Source organism: Dermacentor albipictus, chromosome 4 (genome assembly GCF_038994185.2).
Source record: "Dermacentor albipictus isolate Rhodes 1998 colony chromosome 4, USDA_Dalb.pri_finalv2, whole genome shotgun sequence".
Lineage (NCBI taxonomy): Eukaryota > Metazoa > Arthropoda > Arachnida > Ixodida > Ixodidae > Dermacentor > Dermacentor albipictus.
The window spans coordinates 135,143,370-135,159,288 of NC_091824.1; the positions used below are offsets into that span (position 1 = coordinate 135,143,370).

The window sequence follows — 15,919 nt, forward strand, 5'->3', positions numbered from 1 at the left end:
TATTCCGAGTGCCAAGGCACGGATCGGCCCTGTCATTGGGGCACCAGCTCAATGCAATGGACAGAAACGTTCTTGTGACACATGTAGCCAGAAGCAGTGGAGATGGAAAGAGGGAGCAAACACAAAAACACTTTGTCAGCTACTGTCCCACGCCACCTTTACTTAAGAAGCCCGCTCGTCCTAGTCGATAGTGCGAAATCTTTGCCAGTACCCCACCAGCCTCCTGGTCTGTTTTTAGTTCTCTTCCGCTTCCAGTTTTACTTTGTTTTCTTTCGACCGTTCGAAAGCGAGGCCGCATTAATTGACATTATAGAGAAAGTTAATTTTATGTATATTAATAGATTACGCCTCTGACACCAGAAGAGCCACCTTTACAATCAGAAGACGCTCTATAAACAAGGTTTTACTGAAAAACAAAATACGAGTGGTTGAAGAAAAGAGCGCTACGAAGACGAGGACTAAAAGAGGAACATGTACGACGGACATGTACGACTAACCAACTCGCCCACATCAAGTTTCTGCTGCTTCAAAACAGGGGTGGCCCGTCTGCGCCTTTAAGATCGCACACAATATCGACGTGACGTAATGAATTTCGATGGCGCATTCTATAAGAGCCAAGGAACTAAGGTTAAGTTTCATAATATGTTACTGTGCTCCAACGACCGGAATGTAAAAAAAAAGTATTCTTTGAAATATTTGACGTCACACTAGAGTACCTAGGTGGTATTATCGGGGCGAAACTTTTTTTATAAAATGGAAACTTTCTCCTTCATTTTCTTTTCCAATAACCACCTCATTGTAGTGAAATCAACACAAACATAATTTATAAAGGATACCTTATCAGTTCAAACTAGTTTAGTGTTTTATGCGAAGCATATTACGAGAGCTCAACCCAGCTCCTCAGGAGCGGCGGTGTCGCCTTCAATACCACGTGACACCGTGACGTCACGACAGAGGAGAAACGGGGCTCCAACTCGCGCCGTCGCTAGCGGCGTCGCGGCGGTATATAAGCAGCTGCGCTTGCCTCTGCCAGACACTCACGAGGTGAGATGCCTCCTGGAGACAGAGCTGCTCGTTGGAATGAGAAGCGAAGGTTGCGGCGTGCTACAGAGACTGATTTTCTAGGTGGCTTTGGCTCAACTCTTGCAAGATGGGCTGGGTGGGAATCGAACCAGGGTCTCCGGAGTGTGAGACGGAGAGGCTACCACTGAGCCACGAGTACGATGCTTCAAAGCGGTACAAAAGCGCCGCTAGTTAATGCGGTGTTGCCTTAGAAACGAGCTGTTTCTAAGGCTCAGGCGTGCGTCGCTTGCTCAGGCGCACATTTCCTTGCCGCGCCGAACGCTGCGTTGCTCGACGCTCACCGCGTCCAATGCGGGGCGCGTAGTCGCTGCGCCGTAGCCCATTGTCTTACACCCCTTGGCGGGTCGATGGTAACGCTGTCGCGCTCCACTCTTGAAGGCGAAGCAGAGTAACGCATGAGTTGTTCTTTCGTCTAGCCGAACCAAATATAGCCAAGCAACAGCAGTTCACCAGGCTAAACAGTGGTTCAACAACTAAAATAAAGGCTAGTATGCTTCGCATCCTGGGCTTAACCTTAGCTAAGCCACAGCCATTTTTTATTTAAGGCATTGCGTGCGTTAATGTAGCACATCGATATTCTAACTATACGCGGGCGCGACGCGTTGGCGCGACGCAGCACGTAAGGGAATTCCTGCGGCGCCGGAGAAACAGCACCATGGAAGCTACCAGGCGTCTCACGACGGTGGCATGATAAAGAACGCCGCCAGTGACCCTGCAGGAGTCGCACTTCGATGACGCGCGAGATGAGACCGACGGGGAAAGGTCATGCGTTAGTCGGTGCCCAGTTAAATAATAAGAAAAGTTAGGTTTTGCGTTTGCTGCCTCTCCCTCTAATAGCAGTGCGTATACAAGAAAGTCAACAGGAAATGCTAGTGGACGTGTAGCGGGCGTGCACACAAAGGCCATCGCAGCAATGGAAGGCAGAACTCTGCTCCTGGCTCCGCCACAGAGGCGATTGAGCACAGTGTTTATGGTGCGTCTACATCGCTTCCCGTTTTTTTTTTCTTGGCTGTTAGTTTTGTTGTTTTTTGTAGTTCTTTTTTTCGTTCTTTTTTTGTGTGTGTCAGCTAAACGCCCTCCGCCTCTCCGGAGACTTCGTTCCTCCACCACGCACGAGCCGTCAGCGGGACCGCACGACGACGGCGACGTCAAGGCGCCTCGAGCACACGTACAATTGCTATTGCAATAAAATCTTTCTTTGGGAAATGCTAGAAGGCGCCATACGGCCGTCATAGTAACTGTTTGCCAGTGTTCTAAGATACAGAGTTCACGATCGGTGGAAACAGAAATAATATTAGGGGTGATGCGGGGGCGAATCTTAGCGTTTGTGGCTTAGTTGTGATCGTTGTAAATGATTACTGAACGCTCAATGTACCCGCACATTTATGTATTTGCAATGCGCCCGCGGTGTCCTCGCTGGACTAGCCTCCTTGTTTCTGTTTTGTGGAAATAGGGACCAGGTTATGGGTTATGCCTATGATGTGTGGTTCAATTACGTCGCATAATTTAGCCCTTTGTCATGGCAGAACTTTAACAGCTTTTGAGATTAGAGAGAGAGAGAGAGCTGAAAGCAAGAAAAGCCAATCAAGTAAACCACAACAAAAAATACGGTTCGCTGAGGTGAATTCTGGTGAAACAGAAAAGGGGGTGGGGTGACATATAAGTGACATATAAGTGATGTTAAAAAGAATTCTGGCCAAAAGTAAATTCAGGGGTTTTACGTGCACAAAGCACGATGTGATTATGAGGCACGTCGTAGTGTGGGGACTCCGGATTAGTTCTGATCACCTGGGATTCTTTAATGTGCTCTTAAAGCAGGAGACACGGGTGTCTTTTTGGTTGCCGCGGCCGGGACGGCATCCCTCGACCTTGCGCTTGGCAACACAACACCACAGCCGCTAAGCTGCCGCGGCGGGTGATATCACTGACGTTCATGCAACGTTAGAAGTGGGTGAGTGAAGTACAGTCTTTGCAAAAGGTGTCTGACGCGAGGGCTCGAAAGTGGTTGAGTAGTATGCAGGCAAGATTTTGAACTCTGTGGTCTAATTAACAGTAACTGAAATTATATTGCAGTTGCACAAAAAAAAACACCTTCGCATATCGGGCCGTGGTTCGGCAAGGTCGCATATGCTTGCGGAAACTTTTGTCCTTATACTGCTGTCGCAACGAGTCTTCATGCTGGCGAAGAGTGCGAGGAACATTTTTTCTGCACTACCATCACGTTATCGAAATGCTGGTGAGAGAATAGGAAACAGTCAATCTTTCAGAATTGTTCCGAAAAGAACATAACGTTGTTGTCCCTGCCTCGTAGCAGGCTACGCCTCTTGGGCTCACCGACAGGGAACATGGCCGGGCCTCCACTTCTGCGTGGAAGATTACCTCGTCGCCTCAGGGCCCCTGTCGCGCACTCTTCTCGCTTGTTTGCGATCGCGGAGGAGACAAAAACACTCGGGTTGACAGCACGTGCTCGAGGAGCTTTCTTTCTCGCGAACTTGGCACTCGCTCGGCCGGCAATCATTCGCCCCACGTCTAGTCTTTGCAATTCCGCCTGGTTCCTGTCGCTCACACTGACGCCCGATATCAGCTTTGGTGATGAGTTCTGCTTCACCATGACTAACCACAGCATTCGCTAGAAGGTGGTTGATTTTTCTCTTTGTCACATAGCAGTTTTCGTTCTTGTCGTGAGATTTTCTGATAACGCCATTCTGTCTTTTCTTTTCTCCCTAACTACACTTGCACGTCCGCGATAGGTTTTCCTTTAGTTTTTTTTCTTACTCAGTTCGTCGACCGCAACTTCTTCCGACGTGACCAGTGTTTGGCTGTGCTGTATGACTTTTCGCGCAGTTAGACTGCAAAGTGCTGTACAAATGATTGCGCCTGTGGACGGCGGCCACCCTACGGGATCTTCGGAGTGTGTTTATATTTACGGAGCCACGTCAGCATCGCGGACGTACTATGGCGACGTAGCATGCTGGGGCGTCGTTTGGAGAAGAAACGAAGCTTCCACTTAGTGGCGTGGCTTAATTGTCTATTGGAATTGATACGTGCGGTGGCGTTTATAGGACCCTTCACTCGGAACAGATAGCCCATTTCCCACCGAGCTCAAATCTTTTTGTTTAACTTCATCTTCCATTGAACAGCATCTGTAACACAGAGAGAGACAAAAGAAAATGGAACTATGGGGAGGTTAACCAGCAGGGGAAATGCGATTCGCTACCATACACTGAAGAATAGAGAGGGGGGTGAGATCAGGATATATATATATATATATATATATATATATATATATATATATATATATATATATATATATATATATAAAGAGAGAGAGAGCGAGAGAGAAAGCACGGACACACCATTACAGCCGGTCACTATCACCGCAGACTACGACAGCATAGTAGCACTTGTGGCAATGCGAGCACCAATTCAGGTCACAGCCGCTTGTGCAGGTTCGCGGAACTTAAAAACTGCAGCAGTGCACTCATAATGTAAGACAAATACACGCATAACGTCACACAGAGAAAAGTGTGGCCCGATCACCATTTATGGCACAATCTTGTCTCCCTTAAGCAACGCAGCAGCGCCTTCGTAGCTGCTCGCGCTGACGACGTTGGTCTAAGCTAGTGTACAAAAATTTTGGTTTCTGTGAATGTCCAGCTGGTCTAGCGTGAAGAGGAGCGGCTGCTCTTAGCTGGTTGAAACGGGGGCACTCGCAATCTAACACACTCCCTACTGTGCATGCTATGGAGCAAAGCATAAACCGTCTATTGATATATTATTCAAAATCACTTAGCATGTGCATCATGCACTGCTGACAGCATCAGATCCAATATTTTGACACAGAACGATCAGCTGAACTAGACAAAAAAAAAAGCTCCCTCTACGCCATTCGCATGTTCGGTTCACTGCAAAATTCAATTTGGATGCATGCTATCCGCGTGCGCGAATGCTACGGGCACTGTTACAATGCAGCTTGAACTTTCAATAAAGACAACAGTGCGTGCTTGAACTGACAAGCAGGTGGCATTCCCGCGTCCGCGCACTCCCTTCACGACGTGCGCGGCTGCTCAACGCGCTGGTCCTATTATCGTACGCGGCGTGTATTTTTCTCGGACTGCGGGTAGCACAGCGAAGTGCATGTCTCTCCCGGCAATATAGCTTCAAAACAGAACCTATCAATTCCCTGCATGCTCACAACGATACAAGAAGGAAGGTGACGACAACAATAAAAAAGAACAGAAATAAGATCAAGTACAACAAAAAATACTAAAAAAAAACAACTCACACTTTCCTTGTAAGCGACAGCACGAGAGCGAGAAAAGAAATGTAGAAGGCAAGGATGTTAACAAGAAAAGGGAGAGAGAAATGAGTTCCCAAAGGCAAGGAAGTTAACCGGAAGAAAGGCTTCTTGTTTGCTACGTTTCACTGGGTGAAGAGTAAGCGCGACAAAGAAAGGCAGAAAGAACAGCGCGGAGAAAGAAAGCAAAAGCGTGAAAAAGTAACTACAGTTTTGCCCATATTGCGAAGCACTGACGCGATAGCTGCGTAATGTCTTGCGCTGTGATCAGTTTTGACCTGCCTCGTCTGGCATCAGTTGGAGTAAATATTCGCAGATGCGACGGCTTCGTAAAACATGTTCGACAGTCTCCTCACTGCCGTAAGTCGTCACAGTCGGCAATGTCGGCCATTCCAATGTGGAAAGCGAAATATTTTGTGTATGCTACGGCAAGCCACAGTCGGCGAAGGGTTGTTGTGTCCGTTCATGATAGTCTAGACTTTGGATGGAGTCGAAGATATAGGTCGAGGCGTCGCGCCCGTGTGTGTGTTCTAAGAAAGCATCTGGTTAAAACCACTATTCACTGGATTAAAGGAAAAGACGAATGCAACGATCAGTGAGAGGAAGGTATGACGCAGTGAATGTTGAATGCGTCTGGGCAGCATCACGCAGCCAAAGGCACTCGCAAAACGCAGCGAACTCAAGCTGGAAAGTTACACGAAATGTGGCTCGCAGTTTTATTGGCAGGTTAAATTGGGCTAAACATTCGCTTATTAAGTAAACATGCGTGGTATGACGTGATCAATAACGCAGGCGTATGCAGTGTCTAACCGCGATCACAACGCTGGCGTGAGGAACGGCGGCAGCAGCGGGGAGCGCACGTACTTGTACCAAAGTGAACGTTACGTGCTGCCACTTCCAAGGCGATCACTGCTTCCCTTTATCATTGTACTACGACGAACCTCCAATATTCAACGTAACACGTGACCTACAAGACTCGTCACGCAGGCCGCGCATGCGCCGTTGTACCGTGTTCATCACGGTGGCTGCGGTGATCGTATAATCACTAGACAAAAAAAAATACGGTCAACGTCGTCACGATCGCTCCTTTTAATCACTGTGGCAACAGCTAAAGTTTGCTGCGCTACATATGTTAATTTAGGTGCACGTGTTTGACTTCTCGCGCAGTCTTCCAGTAGGCTATAGATTAGTTTTCCATCACCCGATATATAAGAACATTGAAAAAGTATACGAAACCCTTGCTTAAAGCTTGCCATCCTTAGGTTCGAGACACTGACCACAATCTTGTTTTTTTTTTCTTATGTTGCTTTTATGCCGTCCAACTGGTGCGGGTTTTTTACGACTCGGACTCAATGTAGGGAAAAACATTTGTAAGTCTTTCGCGTAATAAATAGTCACATTATTTTTGCATAAGTTGATTCCGACAAGTGTACGTTAGTAAATATAATAGCAGTGGAGTATCCAGTATATACATACTCTTTTCTTTCCTCGTAGCATCACATCACTCAGGCAAAATTCAGAAGCCCCAACATAGCACTGGGCAGACTTGTCTATATAGTATACAAGCTGTAGTGCGCCAGTTTACTTTTCTCAGTGGGAATGTGGTCCAAAATTGGAAACGACGCTCCTGCGAGCCAGTTTCCTCACGCGAAGCAGCGTCAAAAATTTCAGCCGGGGGCTTATAAAATATTCTTTGTTTTTCTTTGTTCTTTTTCTTTTTTTTTCTTTTCAAGAATATCGCGAGCTTTGTCGGCACCAGATGCCGCTGAATTTGTCAACGATCCAGGAACTCGGAATGCATTCCAACTTCCGCAACGATTTTGCGCCAACCTTCAATGGAACACGCTCTGGGTCGCGGGACTGTCTTCGGAGGAAGGTGGTCGGCTTCGCTTCTCCAAGAAATAAAAGTTCACTCGGCGCCTGCAGTCAACAGCCGCCAACTGGGAGGCGCCTGCTGCTGCAGTTTGTCGGCGAACATATTGCTCAACCTACAATTTCTTCTTGTGCACTGGAGTGAAACGAAGTTACAAATATGATTCATCCTTTTTCCTCTTTCCTTTTCTCTTTAGAGTTCGAGGTAACGTAGGTTCTTGCGGATTAGCAACTGCAAAGAGGATTGAATGAAAAGCGTCATCCACCATTCCTGCTTCCACAGGAGTAAAAGCAAAACTTGCGCCTCAATCAGACTTGTCCGTGTTGCCTTCAAACAACTTAAAGACTGGTATACTTCAGAATACTGAATGTACATAATTTCGAATTGAATTGAATTCTAGGGTTTCACGTGCCAAAACCACGATTTTATTCCTAGGCGAGCCATAGTGGAGTGACTCCGGTTTAATTTTGATCACTTGGGGATACTTAAAGTAACTCCAATGCACGGGACACGGGCGTTTTTTCATTTCGCTCCCATCGAAACGCGGCCGCCGTGGCCGGGATTTGATCCCGCGACCTCATGCTTAGCAGCGCAAGACCACAGCCGCTAAGCCACCGCGGCGGGTAATATTGCTGATGTGCATGTAACGTTAGAATTGTGCGATGAAGTACAGTCTTTCCTAAAAACTTCTTAAGCAAGTGTTAGAAAGCAGTTGAAGTATGCGGGGAAAATTTTAAATTCTGCGGTCTAAATAAAGGTAACTGAAATTTATTGCGGTACCTCCAAAGAAGCAGCTTCGCAAATTGGGCTGTGATTCAGCAAAGTCGCATAAGTTTGCGGACTGTTTTGTCCTTATATTGCCGACGCAATGCCAGTCTTCATTCTCGCAAAGAGTGCTAGGAACTTTTTTTTTCGCCCCTGTCATCGCTTCATCGGAATGCTGTCGTGAGAAGGAACAGTGAGTCTTTAAGAATTGTTCGCGGAAAAAAAGCACGCTGTTGATCCTGCCTCGTAGAAGGCTACGCCTATTGGCCCCACTGACAGGGCGCATGTCCCGGCCTCCGCTTCTGCGTGGAAGATGTTGCAAACCGGTTAAGCTAAACTGGTTAACCTCCCTGCCTTTCCTTCTCCACTTTTTCCTTAATTCCTTCCTTCTGCGTGGAATATTATCTCGCCCTCGTTGTCTAGACTCTATCGACGCTGTCACTGCGATGACCTGCTGAGGCATTTTACACGTGGTCGCGCATTTGTTTGTTCGAGTCAGTCTATGTTTGATAGGTATACCGTTTGACGATGCGAGAAGTAGTAGTCATGGCAGCACACATGATGCCAAGCTCTGTTACACGCACATAATTAAATAAGGACATAAAACAGAAGCAAAAGGAGCGACCGCTCACTAAAACGCGAGGTTGCGCCGTGGAAGTTGAGACCGGGAGCCAAACCACGTTTGCGTTGTCGTACCACACCTTTCGTAGTTTTCGTAGTTTTCATAATTTTCGTAGTTTCCTACGAAAATTATTAGAGGACACTCTGCTGATGGTGTGCACGAAAGGGGCAGACACGAAATTTCAGTGCCCACTATAGCGATGTTTAGTAGATGGATTAGCCCAAACTTCGTCCTCCTGGCTTCAAACGGACTTTGTGACTTTGCAAACTGGTAATTCTGAAGAAAAAGTTTCGTTATAGATGCCGCACTTCTCAATAATTATGCATACACGAGGAGTCTTGTAACCTTAACTTAGTTTAGAAAAATGGGATTGCTTCAAAATTTAAGCCCATAAATGCGGATAAAGCACCGTAAACTAATCCGCAAGAATTTATGAAGCTGGAAGCACGAAGATCAGACAAATCCGTGCGCTAACCATGATTCACAGCCATGCTAGTGGAACGATCGAAGCGCCAAAGGTCTCTCTAGTAATTTCAGTAGGAAACTCTACATTTGCGGCATTCTGGGTAACAGCACGAAATTTGGTTCGCGGCAGGTTGCCCACATTGTTTCGGTTCTGTCAGTCTAGGACTTGATGCTTTCAGAGGAGTGGCGTAAACATTCCCGCCTCCGGGAGCCTCCATCGACACGCACGAAGGCAGAACCGCCCGGCGGCCAATCATATGAATAAACAGTCTAGAGGAAGGTTGTCAGTAATAACCATCAGAAACCGAAAGGAGAAAAGTAGAAAGCGAACGTCGATCTACCCGTTCAATCCTGCGGACACAGCGCCTCGAGGAAGCATGATGAGTACGGTAGCCGTGTAGCCGAGTGCTGTGCACACAACCTACTTGCAGCAGCGTTACCGTGATCCGCGCGGTAAACTCGGTGCACTGTATGATGGAAGAACCAAAGGGGGAAGACAATGAATCTTCGGTTGGGGCTAGTTGGTACATGGTATATTTAAGGCAAAAAAAATTCAGCGCGAACACCCAGGACAATCCACAAAGAAGAGACGAGACAAGCACTGAATTAAGCCTTATGAGGACGAGATGTCGCCAATCGCTCCCGCTTGGAATTGACGAAACTTCGTCAACGGCAAAGCAGGCGTTATGCGCTCGCGCATAGCTCACCACTCCTGTAATTTCCCCACCAGCTGACCACTCCTGTAACTTTATTCTGAATATAGGAGTGCGATGAACTGGGCTGGATGGGGCATGTTCAAGGGGGGGGGGGGAGGGGGGGGTCGAGACACGCGAAATACGGGAGGAAGCGTAGACTCTCGGACGTCTCTCGTCTACAGTTAATCCCACTTCACCTTTTGTGCTGTTCGGTCCCTCTTATTATGGTCTTTGGGGTAACAAAGTTAAACTGAAGGCAATGTAAGAAATACTTTGTTTACTGTAACGATGAACTCATACGTCAATGCGATGTCGAGCGATTTCGTCGAAATCGCCACCAACTCTTTGCGATAGCTAAGGATTCGCAAGCTTCGATTTACTATTTCGTGGCAGCATACGTAACCGCTAATACAAGCCATGGATGGAAAGAGCGGAGTGCGCAGTGCTCAAAAATTAAAATGCAAACAGCGATGAACTCCTTTTACTTGCAATTACGTGGAAGTGCGACGTGTTATTGCTCTGTAGCTTGTTTCTAAGCAAGTAGAGATATCTTTCGAAGTCTGAATTAAGCCGCTGTTACAAATGCACCAGGAATCGAAACAGCAGATTGGAGTAGATCGAAATTTTTATCATTTCAATTTTTTAGCACCCTACGGGCTACGCCTTCTTGCTTTGGTTATCCAGCTGAAGCCAGGGTATTGGCAGCGGGTTCCGAGAGTGCTGGACAGTATTTTTGACATCTACTCGCCAGTCATCAAGGTTTTCGTTTTCTTTTTTATTTTATTTTTTAGAGCGAAGAGAAACATGTTATATACAACAACGGGAGTAGCTCAAAGGTTGCCTGCGGCCCTGTTGCATAAACATGGGCCGGAATAGGTTCGAAAAGTTATGAACTCGATGCACATGACAACCTAGGTAAAACATAAGCAAGCACGATGGCTCTTTGTTTTGATTAGGCACACCACATAAACTTATTGTTATAACGCTGCCTTATTTTACGTGGACCCATGCATTTTCACTTTCTTCCAGTGGATTAACAATACCGTTTACTCGTTAGCATATATAAGTATTCTAGAAATACAAGAAGACTAAGTGACTAACGTGAGAAGCACTAAAGGAAGAAAATCTGAAAAGATTAAAGGCTGCAGCTTTTGTTTCCGGGCTCTCGCATATGAAGGAAGGCATTAACCGCTAGGGTTATTACGGAGAAGTAATCTGCCGTAAACTGCTCATGCAAAGCGTGCCTTTCGAAGCTAAACGTGATCTTCTCGTTTATTTTATGAAAGAAAGACTTAGCTTGCCGCCCCGAAAGGTTTATACCAAACCATAATTATCTTTACTGCAAATAAAATTTAAATAAATAGAGACAGATACGTCATACTCCGGGGAGTGTGGAAAATACCTTCGCTAACGCTCGTTTGAGGCTTCAAATAATTTTGGCTCGTTTTGAGGCGCAGATGTTCCATGAGCATGCAGGCTACGAAGGCTGATTAACGATGCAATTAAGTTTCTTCATCAATGGCAATTAACACATGCTTTCCGGTAACACATTTCGCCGGAACCTTTTGTTTACTTCCTATTCTGTCAAACAATGGCTAATGCCTTTTGAATAATGCATTACGCGGCTGCGCGTAAGCGCCGCTCATTACCTCAAGCTGAGAAACAGGTGCAGCCAGCCCTATGCGAACGCCAGAAATTTTGCTTTAGACGTATTGCATTTCTTTCTTTTCTAAAAAAATTTATGTGCCTCCGGAAGTCCTTTTAAAGTTTCAGGATTTTCGAAACTCCCGCAGTAGCACGCGCCACCAAACATGAATAGTTGCACACAAGCTCGACTTTTAAATTTGTGAGACCGAAAGAAAAAGATGTTGAAGGTAACTACTTATTTTCTACAGTCAAATATACGCAGGAGTACTCATGAAGACAGAGCGAGCGAGATAAAAGCTTTAATGATATGGTGGATATGTTAATATTCATGAAGCATTAACCACTTGACTGTAATAGACACTGTATGCCAGCCCTATACGGCTTTATGAGCTGCACTAAAATATGTCTTAAACTTACGTGATAGCTCGTTTGAGTTTCACCGTTTACTTGGACCTTGGACCAGCATGGGTAGCGCTTCGCGCGCGACGAAGGCGTTCTCAGTTTTCTCTGGTGACACTAGCCCGGGCAGATATACACAATCACGCACAATAAAAAGTAACTATAGTTACTTGTTATTGTGCGTGATTGTGTATTTCTGTGTTCACTATCTGCGAATCTTTCATTCAGTACGTCACCTTCGTCATCGGAAGTAGCATGTTTGTCTAGTGGGCCAAGCAAACATGTCTAGTATTCCAATAAAGAATGTTTCTCGCTGGCTCTCTCTTCAATTGGCACCGACAGCTCCTAGCCCTTGACGCTTTGAAGCGAGGTACTCACCTGTGATGAAGGAAAAGATGTATCGCATTATGCACAATGTAAAAATTAACGAAAAAAAACCACTATACCGATTTCTGCTCTCTACTTGAATGAGTAGTCCGGACTATAATTCATTGCTTACGTTATGGGCACCTTACATATTACGTACATCATAAATGCACGGCAAGGATAGAAACAAAATGCCCTACTAACGCACAACTGTAAGTTTACTAATCTATATGTTCTAATCCTTTCTCTGTTATTTGCACCAAACCTACTAGTTCAATACTATACAGAAGCTTCAGCCCAGCTATATTTTGAGCACACTGTAAATGCGCAATATAGCATATGGACAAGAGTGTGCATGGCTCGCAAAGTTCATATCTTAATAAAGGAAAAATCAGACATCTACCTATTCGTAGCAATTGCTACAAAGCAAACCCATACGGTTTCCTCGAAAGAAAAGCCGCAGAGTTGAAGAAAAATTCGTCCTGGTCCGGGACTCGAATCCGGGACCACAGCCTTTCCGGGGCAACCGCTCTACCATCTGAGCTAACCAGGCGGCTAGCAGATGGCAGGGCGAAGTCGAATTTGTCGACAACACATGAAGCAAAGGTAAGTGTTTGACGTAGTAGTTATGCGGAAACCCGCAAGGTGGAGAGAAGTAATTCTCAAGGAGAGAAGTAGGAATGGGTGGATGTCTGATTTTCCCTTTATTAATTACTTATCTTCATCTTGCGGGATTGCGCAGAACTACTACGTCAAACTCATATCTTATAATCAATTATTTTTTATACCGTTCATATCGTTTTCCTTGTGCTAACATGTTCACTTGCAAGTTTGTGCTCTAAACAGTGCCCATATTATGTTTGTACATGTTTGTTCTCTCTCTCTATTTTCAACACATAAATTGAGTGTTTATTTTTCCTTTCTTCTAAGAATTATACAACTGTGAAATTTTTTATTTTAGTGCTGTGCTTACGGGTGCTCAGGCACCATGAAGCTCCCTTGAGCAGCTTTTCGCCTGGGTTTCCCCCAACGAAAGTGCTGGCAATAAAAAACAGTGATAAATTTCGATTGATTGATTGATTGATTGATTGATTGATTGATTGATTGATTGATTGATTGATTGATTGATTGATTGATTGATTGATTGATTGATTGATTGATTGATTGATTGATTGATTGATTGATTGATTGATTGATTGATAACAAGCAGATTACAGTTCAGAAAGAGAACAATTCATTCTTGGGAAGGCGACATTAGATATCAGAAGTGAAGCGAACCGTAAACCATGCGCATGGGTCGTCGTCATGAAAATTTCTGCAACAAGGTTCATGCCTACTCTATCTGGTGATCTATCGTTATATAGTCAATGACAAAAGAAAAAGAAAGACTAACCAACGGCAAATGTTTCCCTTCTTATGATTTCTCCCAGAAGCTGCCCTATACTAAGGATTTTTCCTCTTCAAGAAAAAAATTTGGTAGCGTGTCGTCGTCACCCTACCGCAAACTGATTGACACCCTTTCACGGAGATTTATAAATCGTTCGGGTTTCCGTATAGCCGTGCATCCATCATATGCATAGGTATATTGAAACAACGTTGTGCGAATACGTTACTTTGCTTCAGGTAGACGACAGTGAAACGTGCTCTCCATACACCTTCGCAAGAGAGAAGTATGGCTTGACGCAGGTAGAAATGATGGCCGATATCCTGTCCCCACAAATTAAGTTTCCGCTGTTACATGTATAATGCATAAACCGTCGGGGACAGATCAAATTATAAACCAAACGGGTTGAGGCAGACTGACTGCACAATCCAATCATTCTGCTTGGTATATCGAGCTTCTAACCATAAAGTTATAACACAGCAATTTCATTGCCCCTTGAGGCCACGTTTCGAAATTCACTTAAGTTATGGGGTTTTGCGTGCCACAACCACTTTATGATTATGAGGCACGTCGTGGTGGCGGATGTCGTGCCCGGGATTCAATCCCGCGACCTCGTGTTTAGCAAGGAGCCCAACACCATAGCCTCTAAGCAACCAGGGCGGGTGTTTCGAAATTGGCGATGTGTTTGAAGATACACATCGAAATGTATGTGATCCATTCTTATTTGAAACGGCAGGCATATCCACCGTGTGGGTCAAATGCTCTGCTATCAGCAAATAGCCCGCGAAGTTTAACCAGAAAAGTCCGTTTCACTAGTTACACTTCATTTCTTAGTAATCATTTTAAACGTAATTCATCTCCTTCTTTTTAATATATTTAGTATACAGATCTCAGCTATGGTGAAGGGGTGTTGAAAATGGAAGACTTTTTTTAATTTTCTGCTCACTCCATCTGAGAAATCAATTTCTCAAAACAGCTTTCACTTTAATATGAAAAGCGAGTATTAAGATTTGGCTTTCGAGATGGAATTAGAACTCCATCACTTGGTTCTGAACAATAGGCGTAAGACAGACAAAAACAACTATTACTCGGCTTTAATATGACAAGAGTATTTTACATAACGACATAAGAGTGGCAGAAAATAGTGAATAAATAAAGACACTACTGAGCAACGAATTACAACGCATGAGCTATATGCGAGGAGCTATAGAGAAACCTGACGCAACGATTGCCTTCGTGCCCGTTATAATGAGCAGTCGTTACATAAAGGAACACGATATCCTGTCGAGGCAACGGTAATCTCGGCCTAATTGAATATGTCTTGTTGTCGGCTTTGCAACTTCCATGAACATATTCAGAAGGCTTTTTCCTTTCTTTCATGTGAAAAGAAAAGGCCAGAGAAAAAAAATAGTCGTTACAAGAGGAAGAAAAAAAGAACTCCATTACTCAAGATAAGTAATTGTGACTTCGTGCAACAAACAGCTGAGTCACTGACAAGGCTTGATTGTAATTGGCTCGCCGGTGTCGTGACGCCTGCAGAAAAATAGAAATAACATAAGAAAAAACCAACGAGGACAAAGCCTTCAAGAGCAGGAAACGCTCCGATTTGATACGGTCACGGCCTAATCGACGCTGATATTCGCAGTAAAGCTAATTACCGCTCACGACAACGCGGACGTTTCTGCGTTTGTTTTTCGTCGCGTTGCTTTTCGTTGACTAAACGAATTCCTACAATATTTTACGTCAAGGCCGGAAGGTAATCAGCGCCCATGAAGCAGAAAGAATGATGGAATTGCAAACTGCAAGAAAGATACAATTTTACGTACAGAAATGCAAGAGGACGGCCTCGCCTTCTGAGCGCCGTGGAATGGCGGAAGGGTATAACGAAAGAGGCATGCAGGATGATAACGACAAGAATAATTGCGCGATTAATGCTGTCTGTTAACGTAACAGCTTGCTTAACGGTCTTGAGTGCAGTCCTATGTCGTGCACAAATTGCATCATTGCACTGCGTGCTATTCTTGTAGCACAGCATGGGTGAGACCGAGGATTCAAAATAGGGACCTGTGAGAACACTAATGTTTATCGTTGCCAGAGAAGAGGCTAAAGTAAGTCGTCCCAGCGTGTGTGCTGGGCAGACACAGAATGCGTCTGCTAGTTACTCTGGTACGTGCCAGACGACGCAATCCAAGCACCGACGAAGTGCGCGTAGATAGCTCCGTGTGAATGCTGCGGCCGGAGGCTGACGACTCGGCGCCGCCTAGGCCAATCGCGTGAGGCGAAACTGAACGCGAACGGAACGCACGTTTCGAACAACGATCTC

The 15,919-nt window shown here is 45.2% G+C and overlaps 1 protein-coding gene across 9 annotated transcripts in view; it reads right to left on the reverse strand.

Moving 5' to 3' along the window:
• Positions 1-15,919, reverse strand: part of LOC135898392 (thrombospondin type-1 domain-containing protein 7A-like) — an 818,428-nt gene that overhangs the window by 564,532 nt on the left and 237,977 nt on the right. For 2 of the 9 annotated variants that reach the window (XM_065427300.2, XM_065427297.2), the window contains exon 3: positions 9,447-9,572. The exons of the other annotated variants lie outside the window; for them this stretch is intronic. The gene's annotated coding sequence lies outside the window, so the exon portion shown is untranslated. The remainder of the gene's footprint in view (positions 1-9,446; positions 9,573-15,919) is intronic. 9 annotated transcript variants of the gene reach the window in all.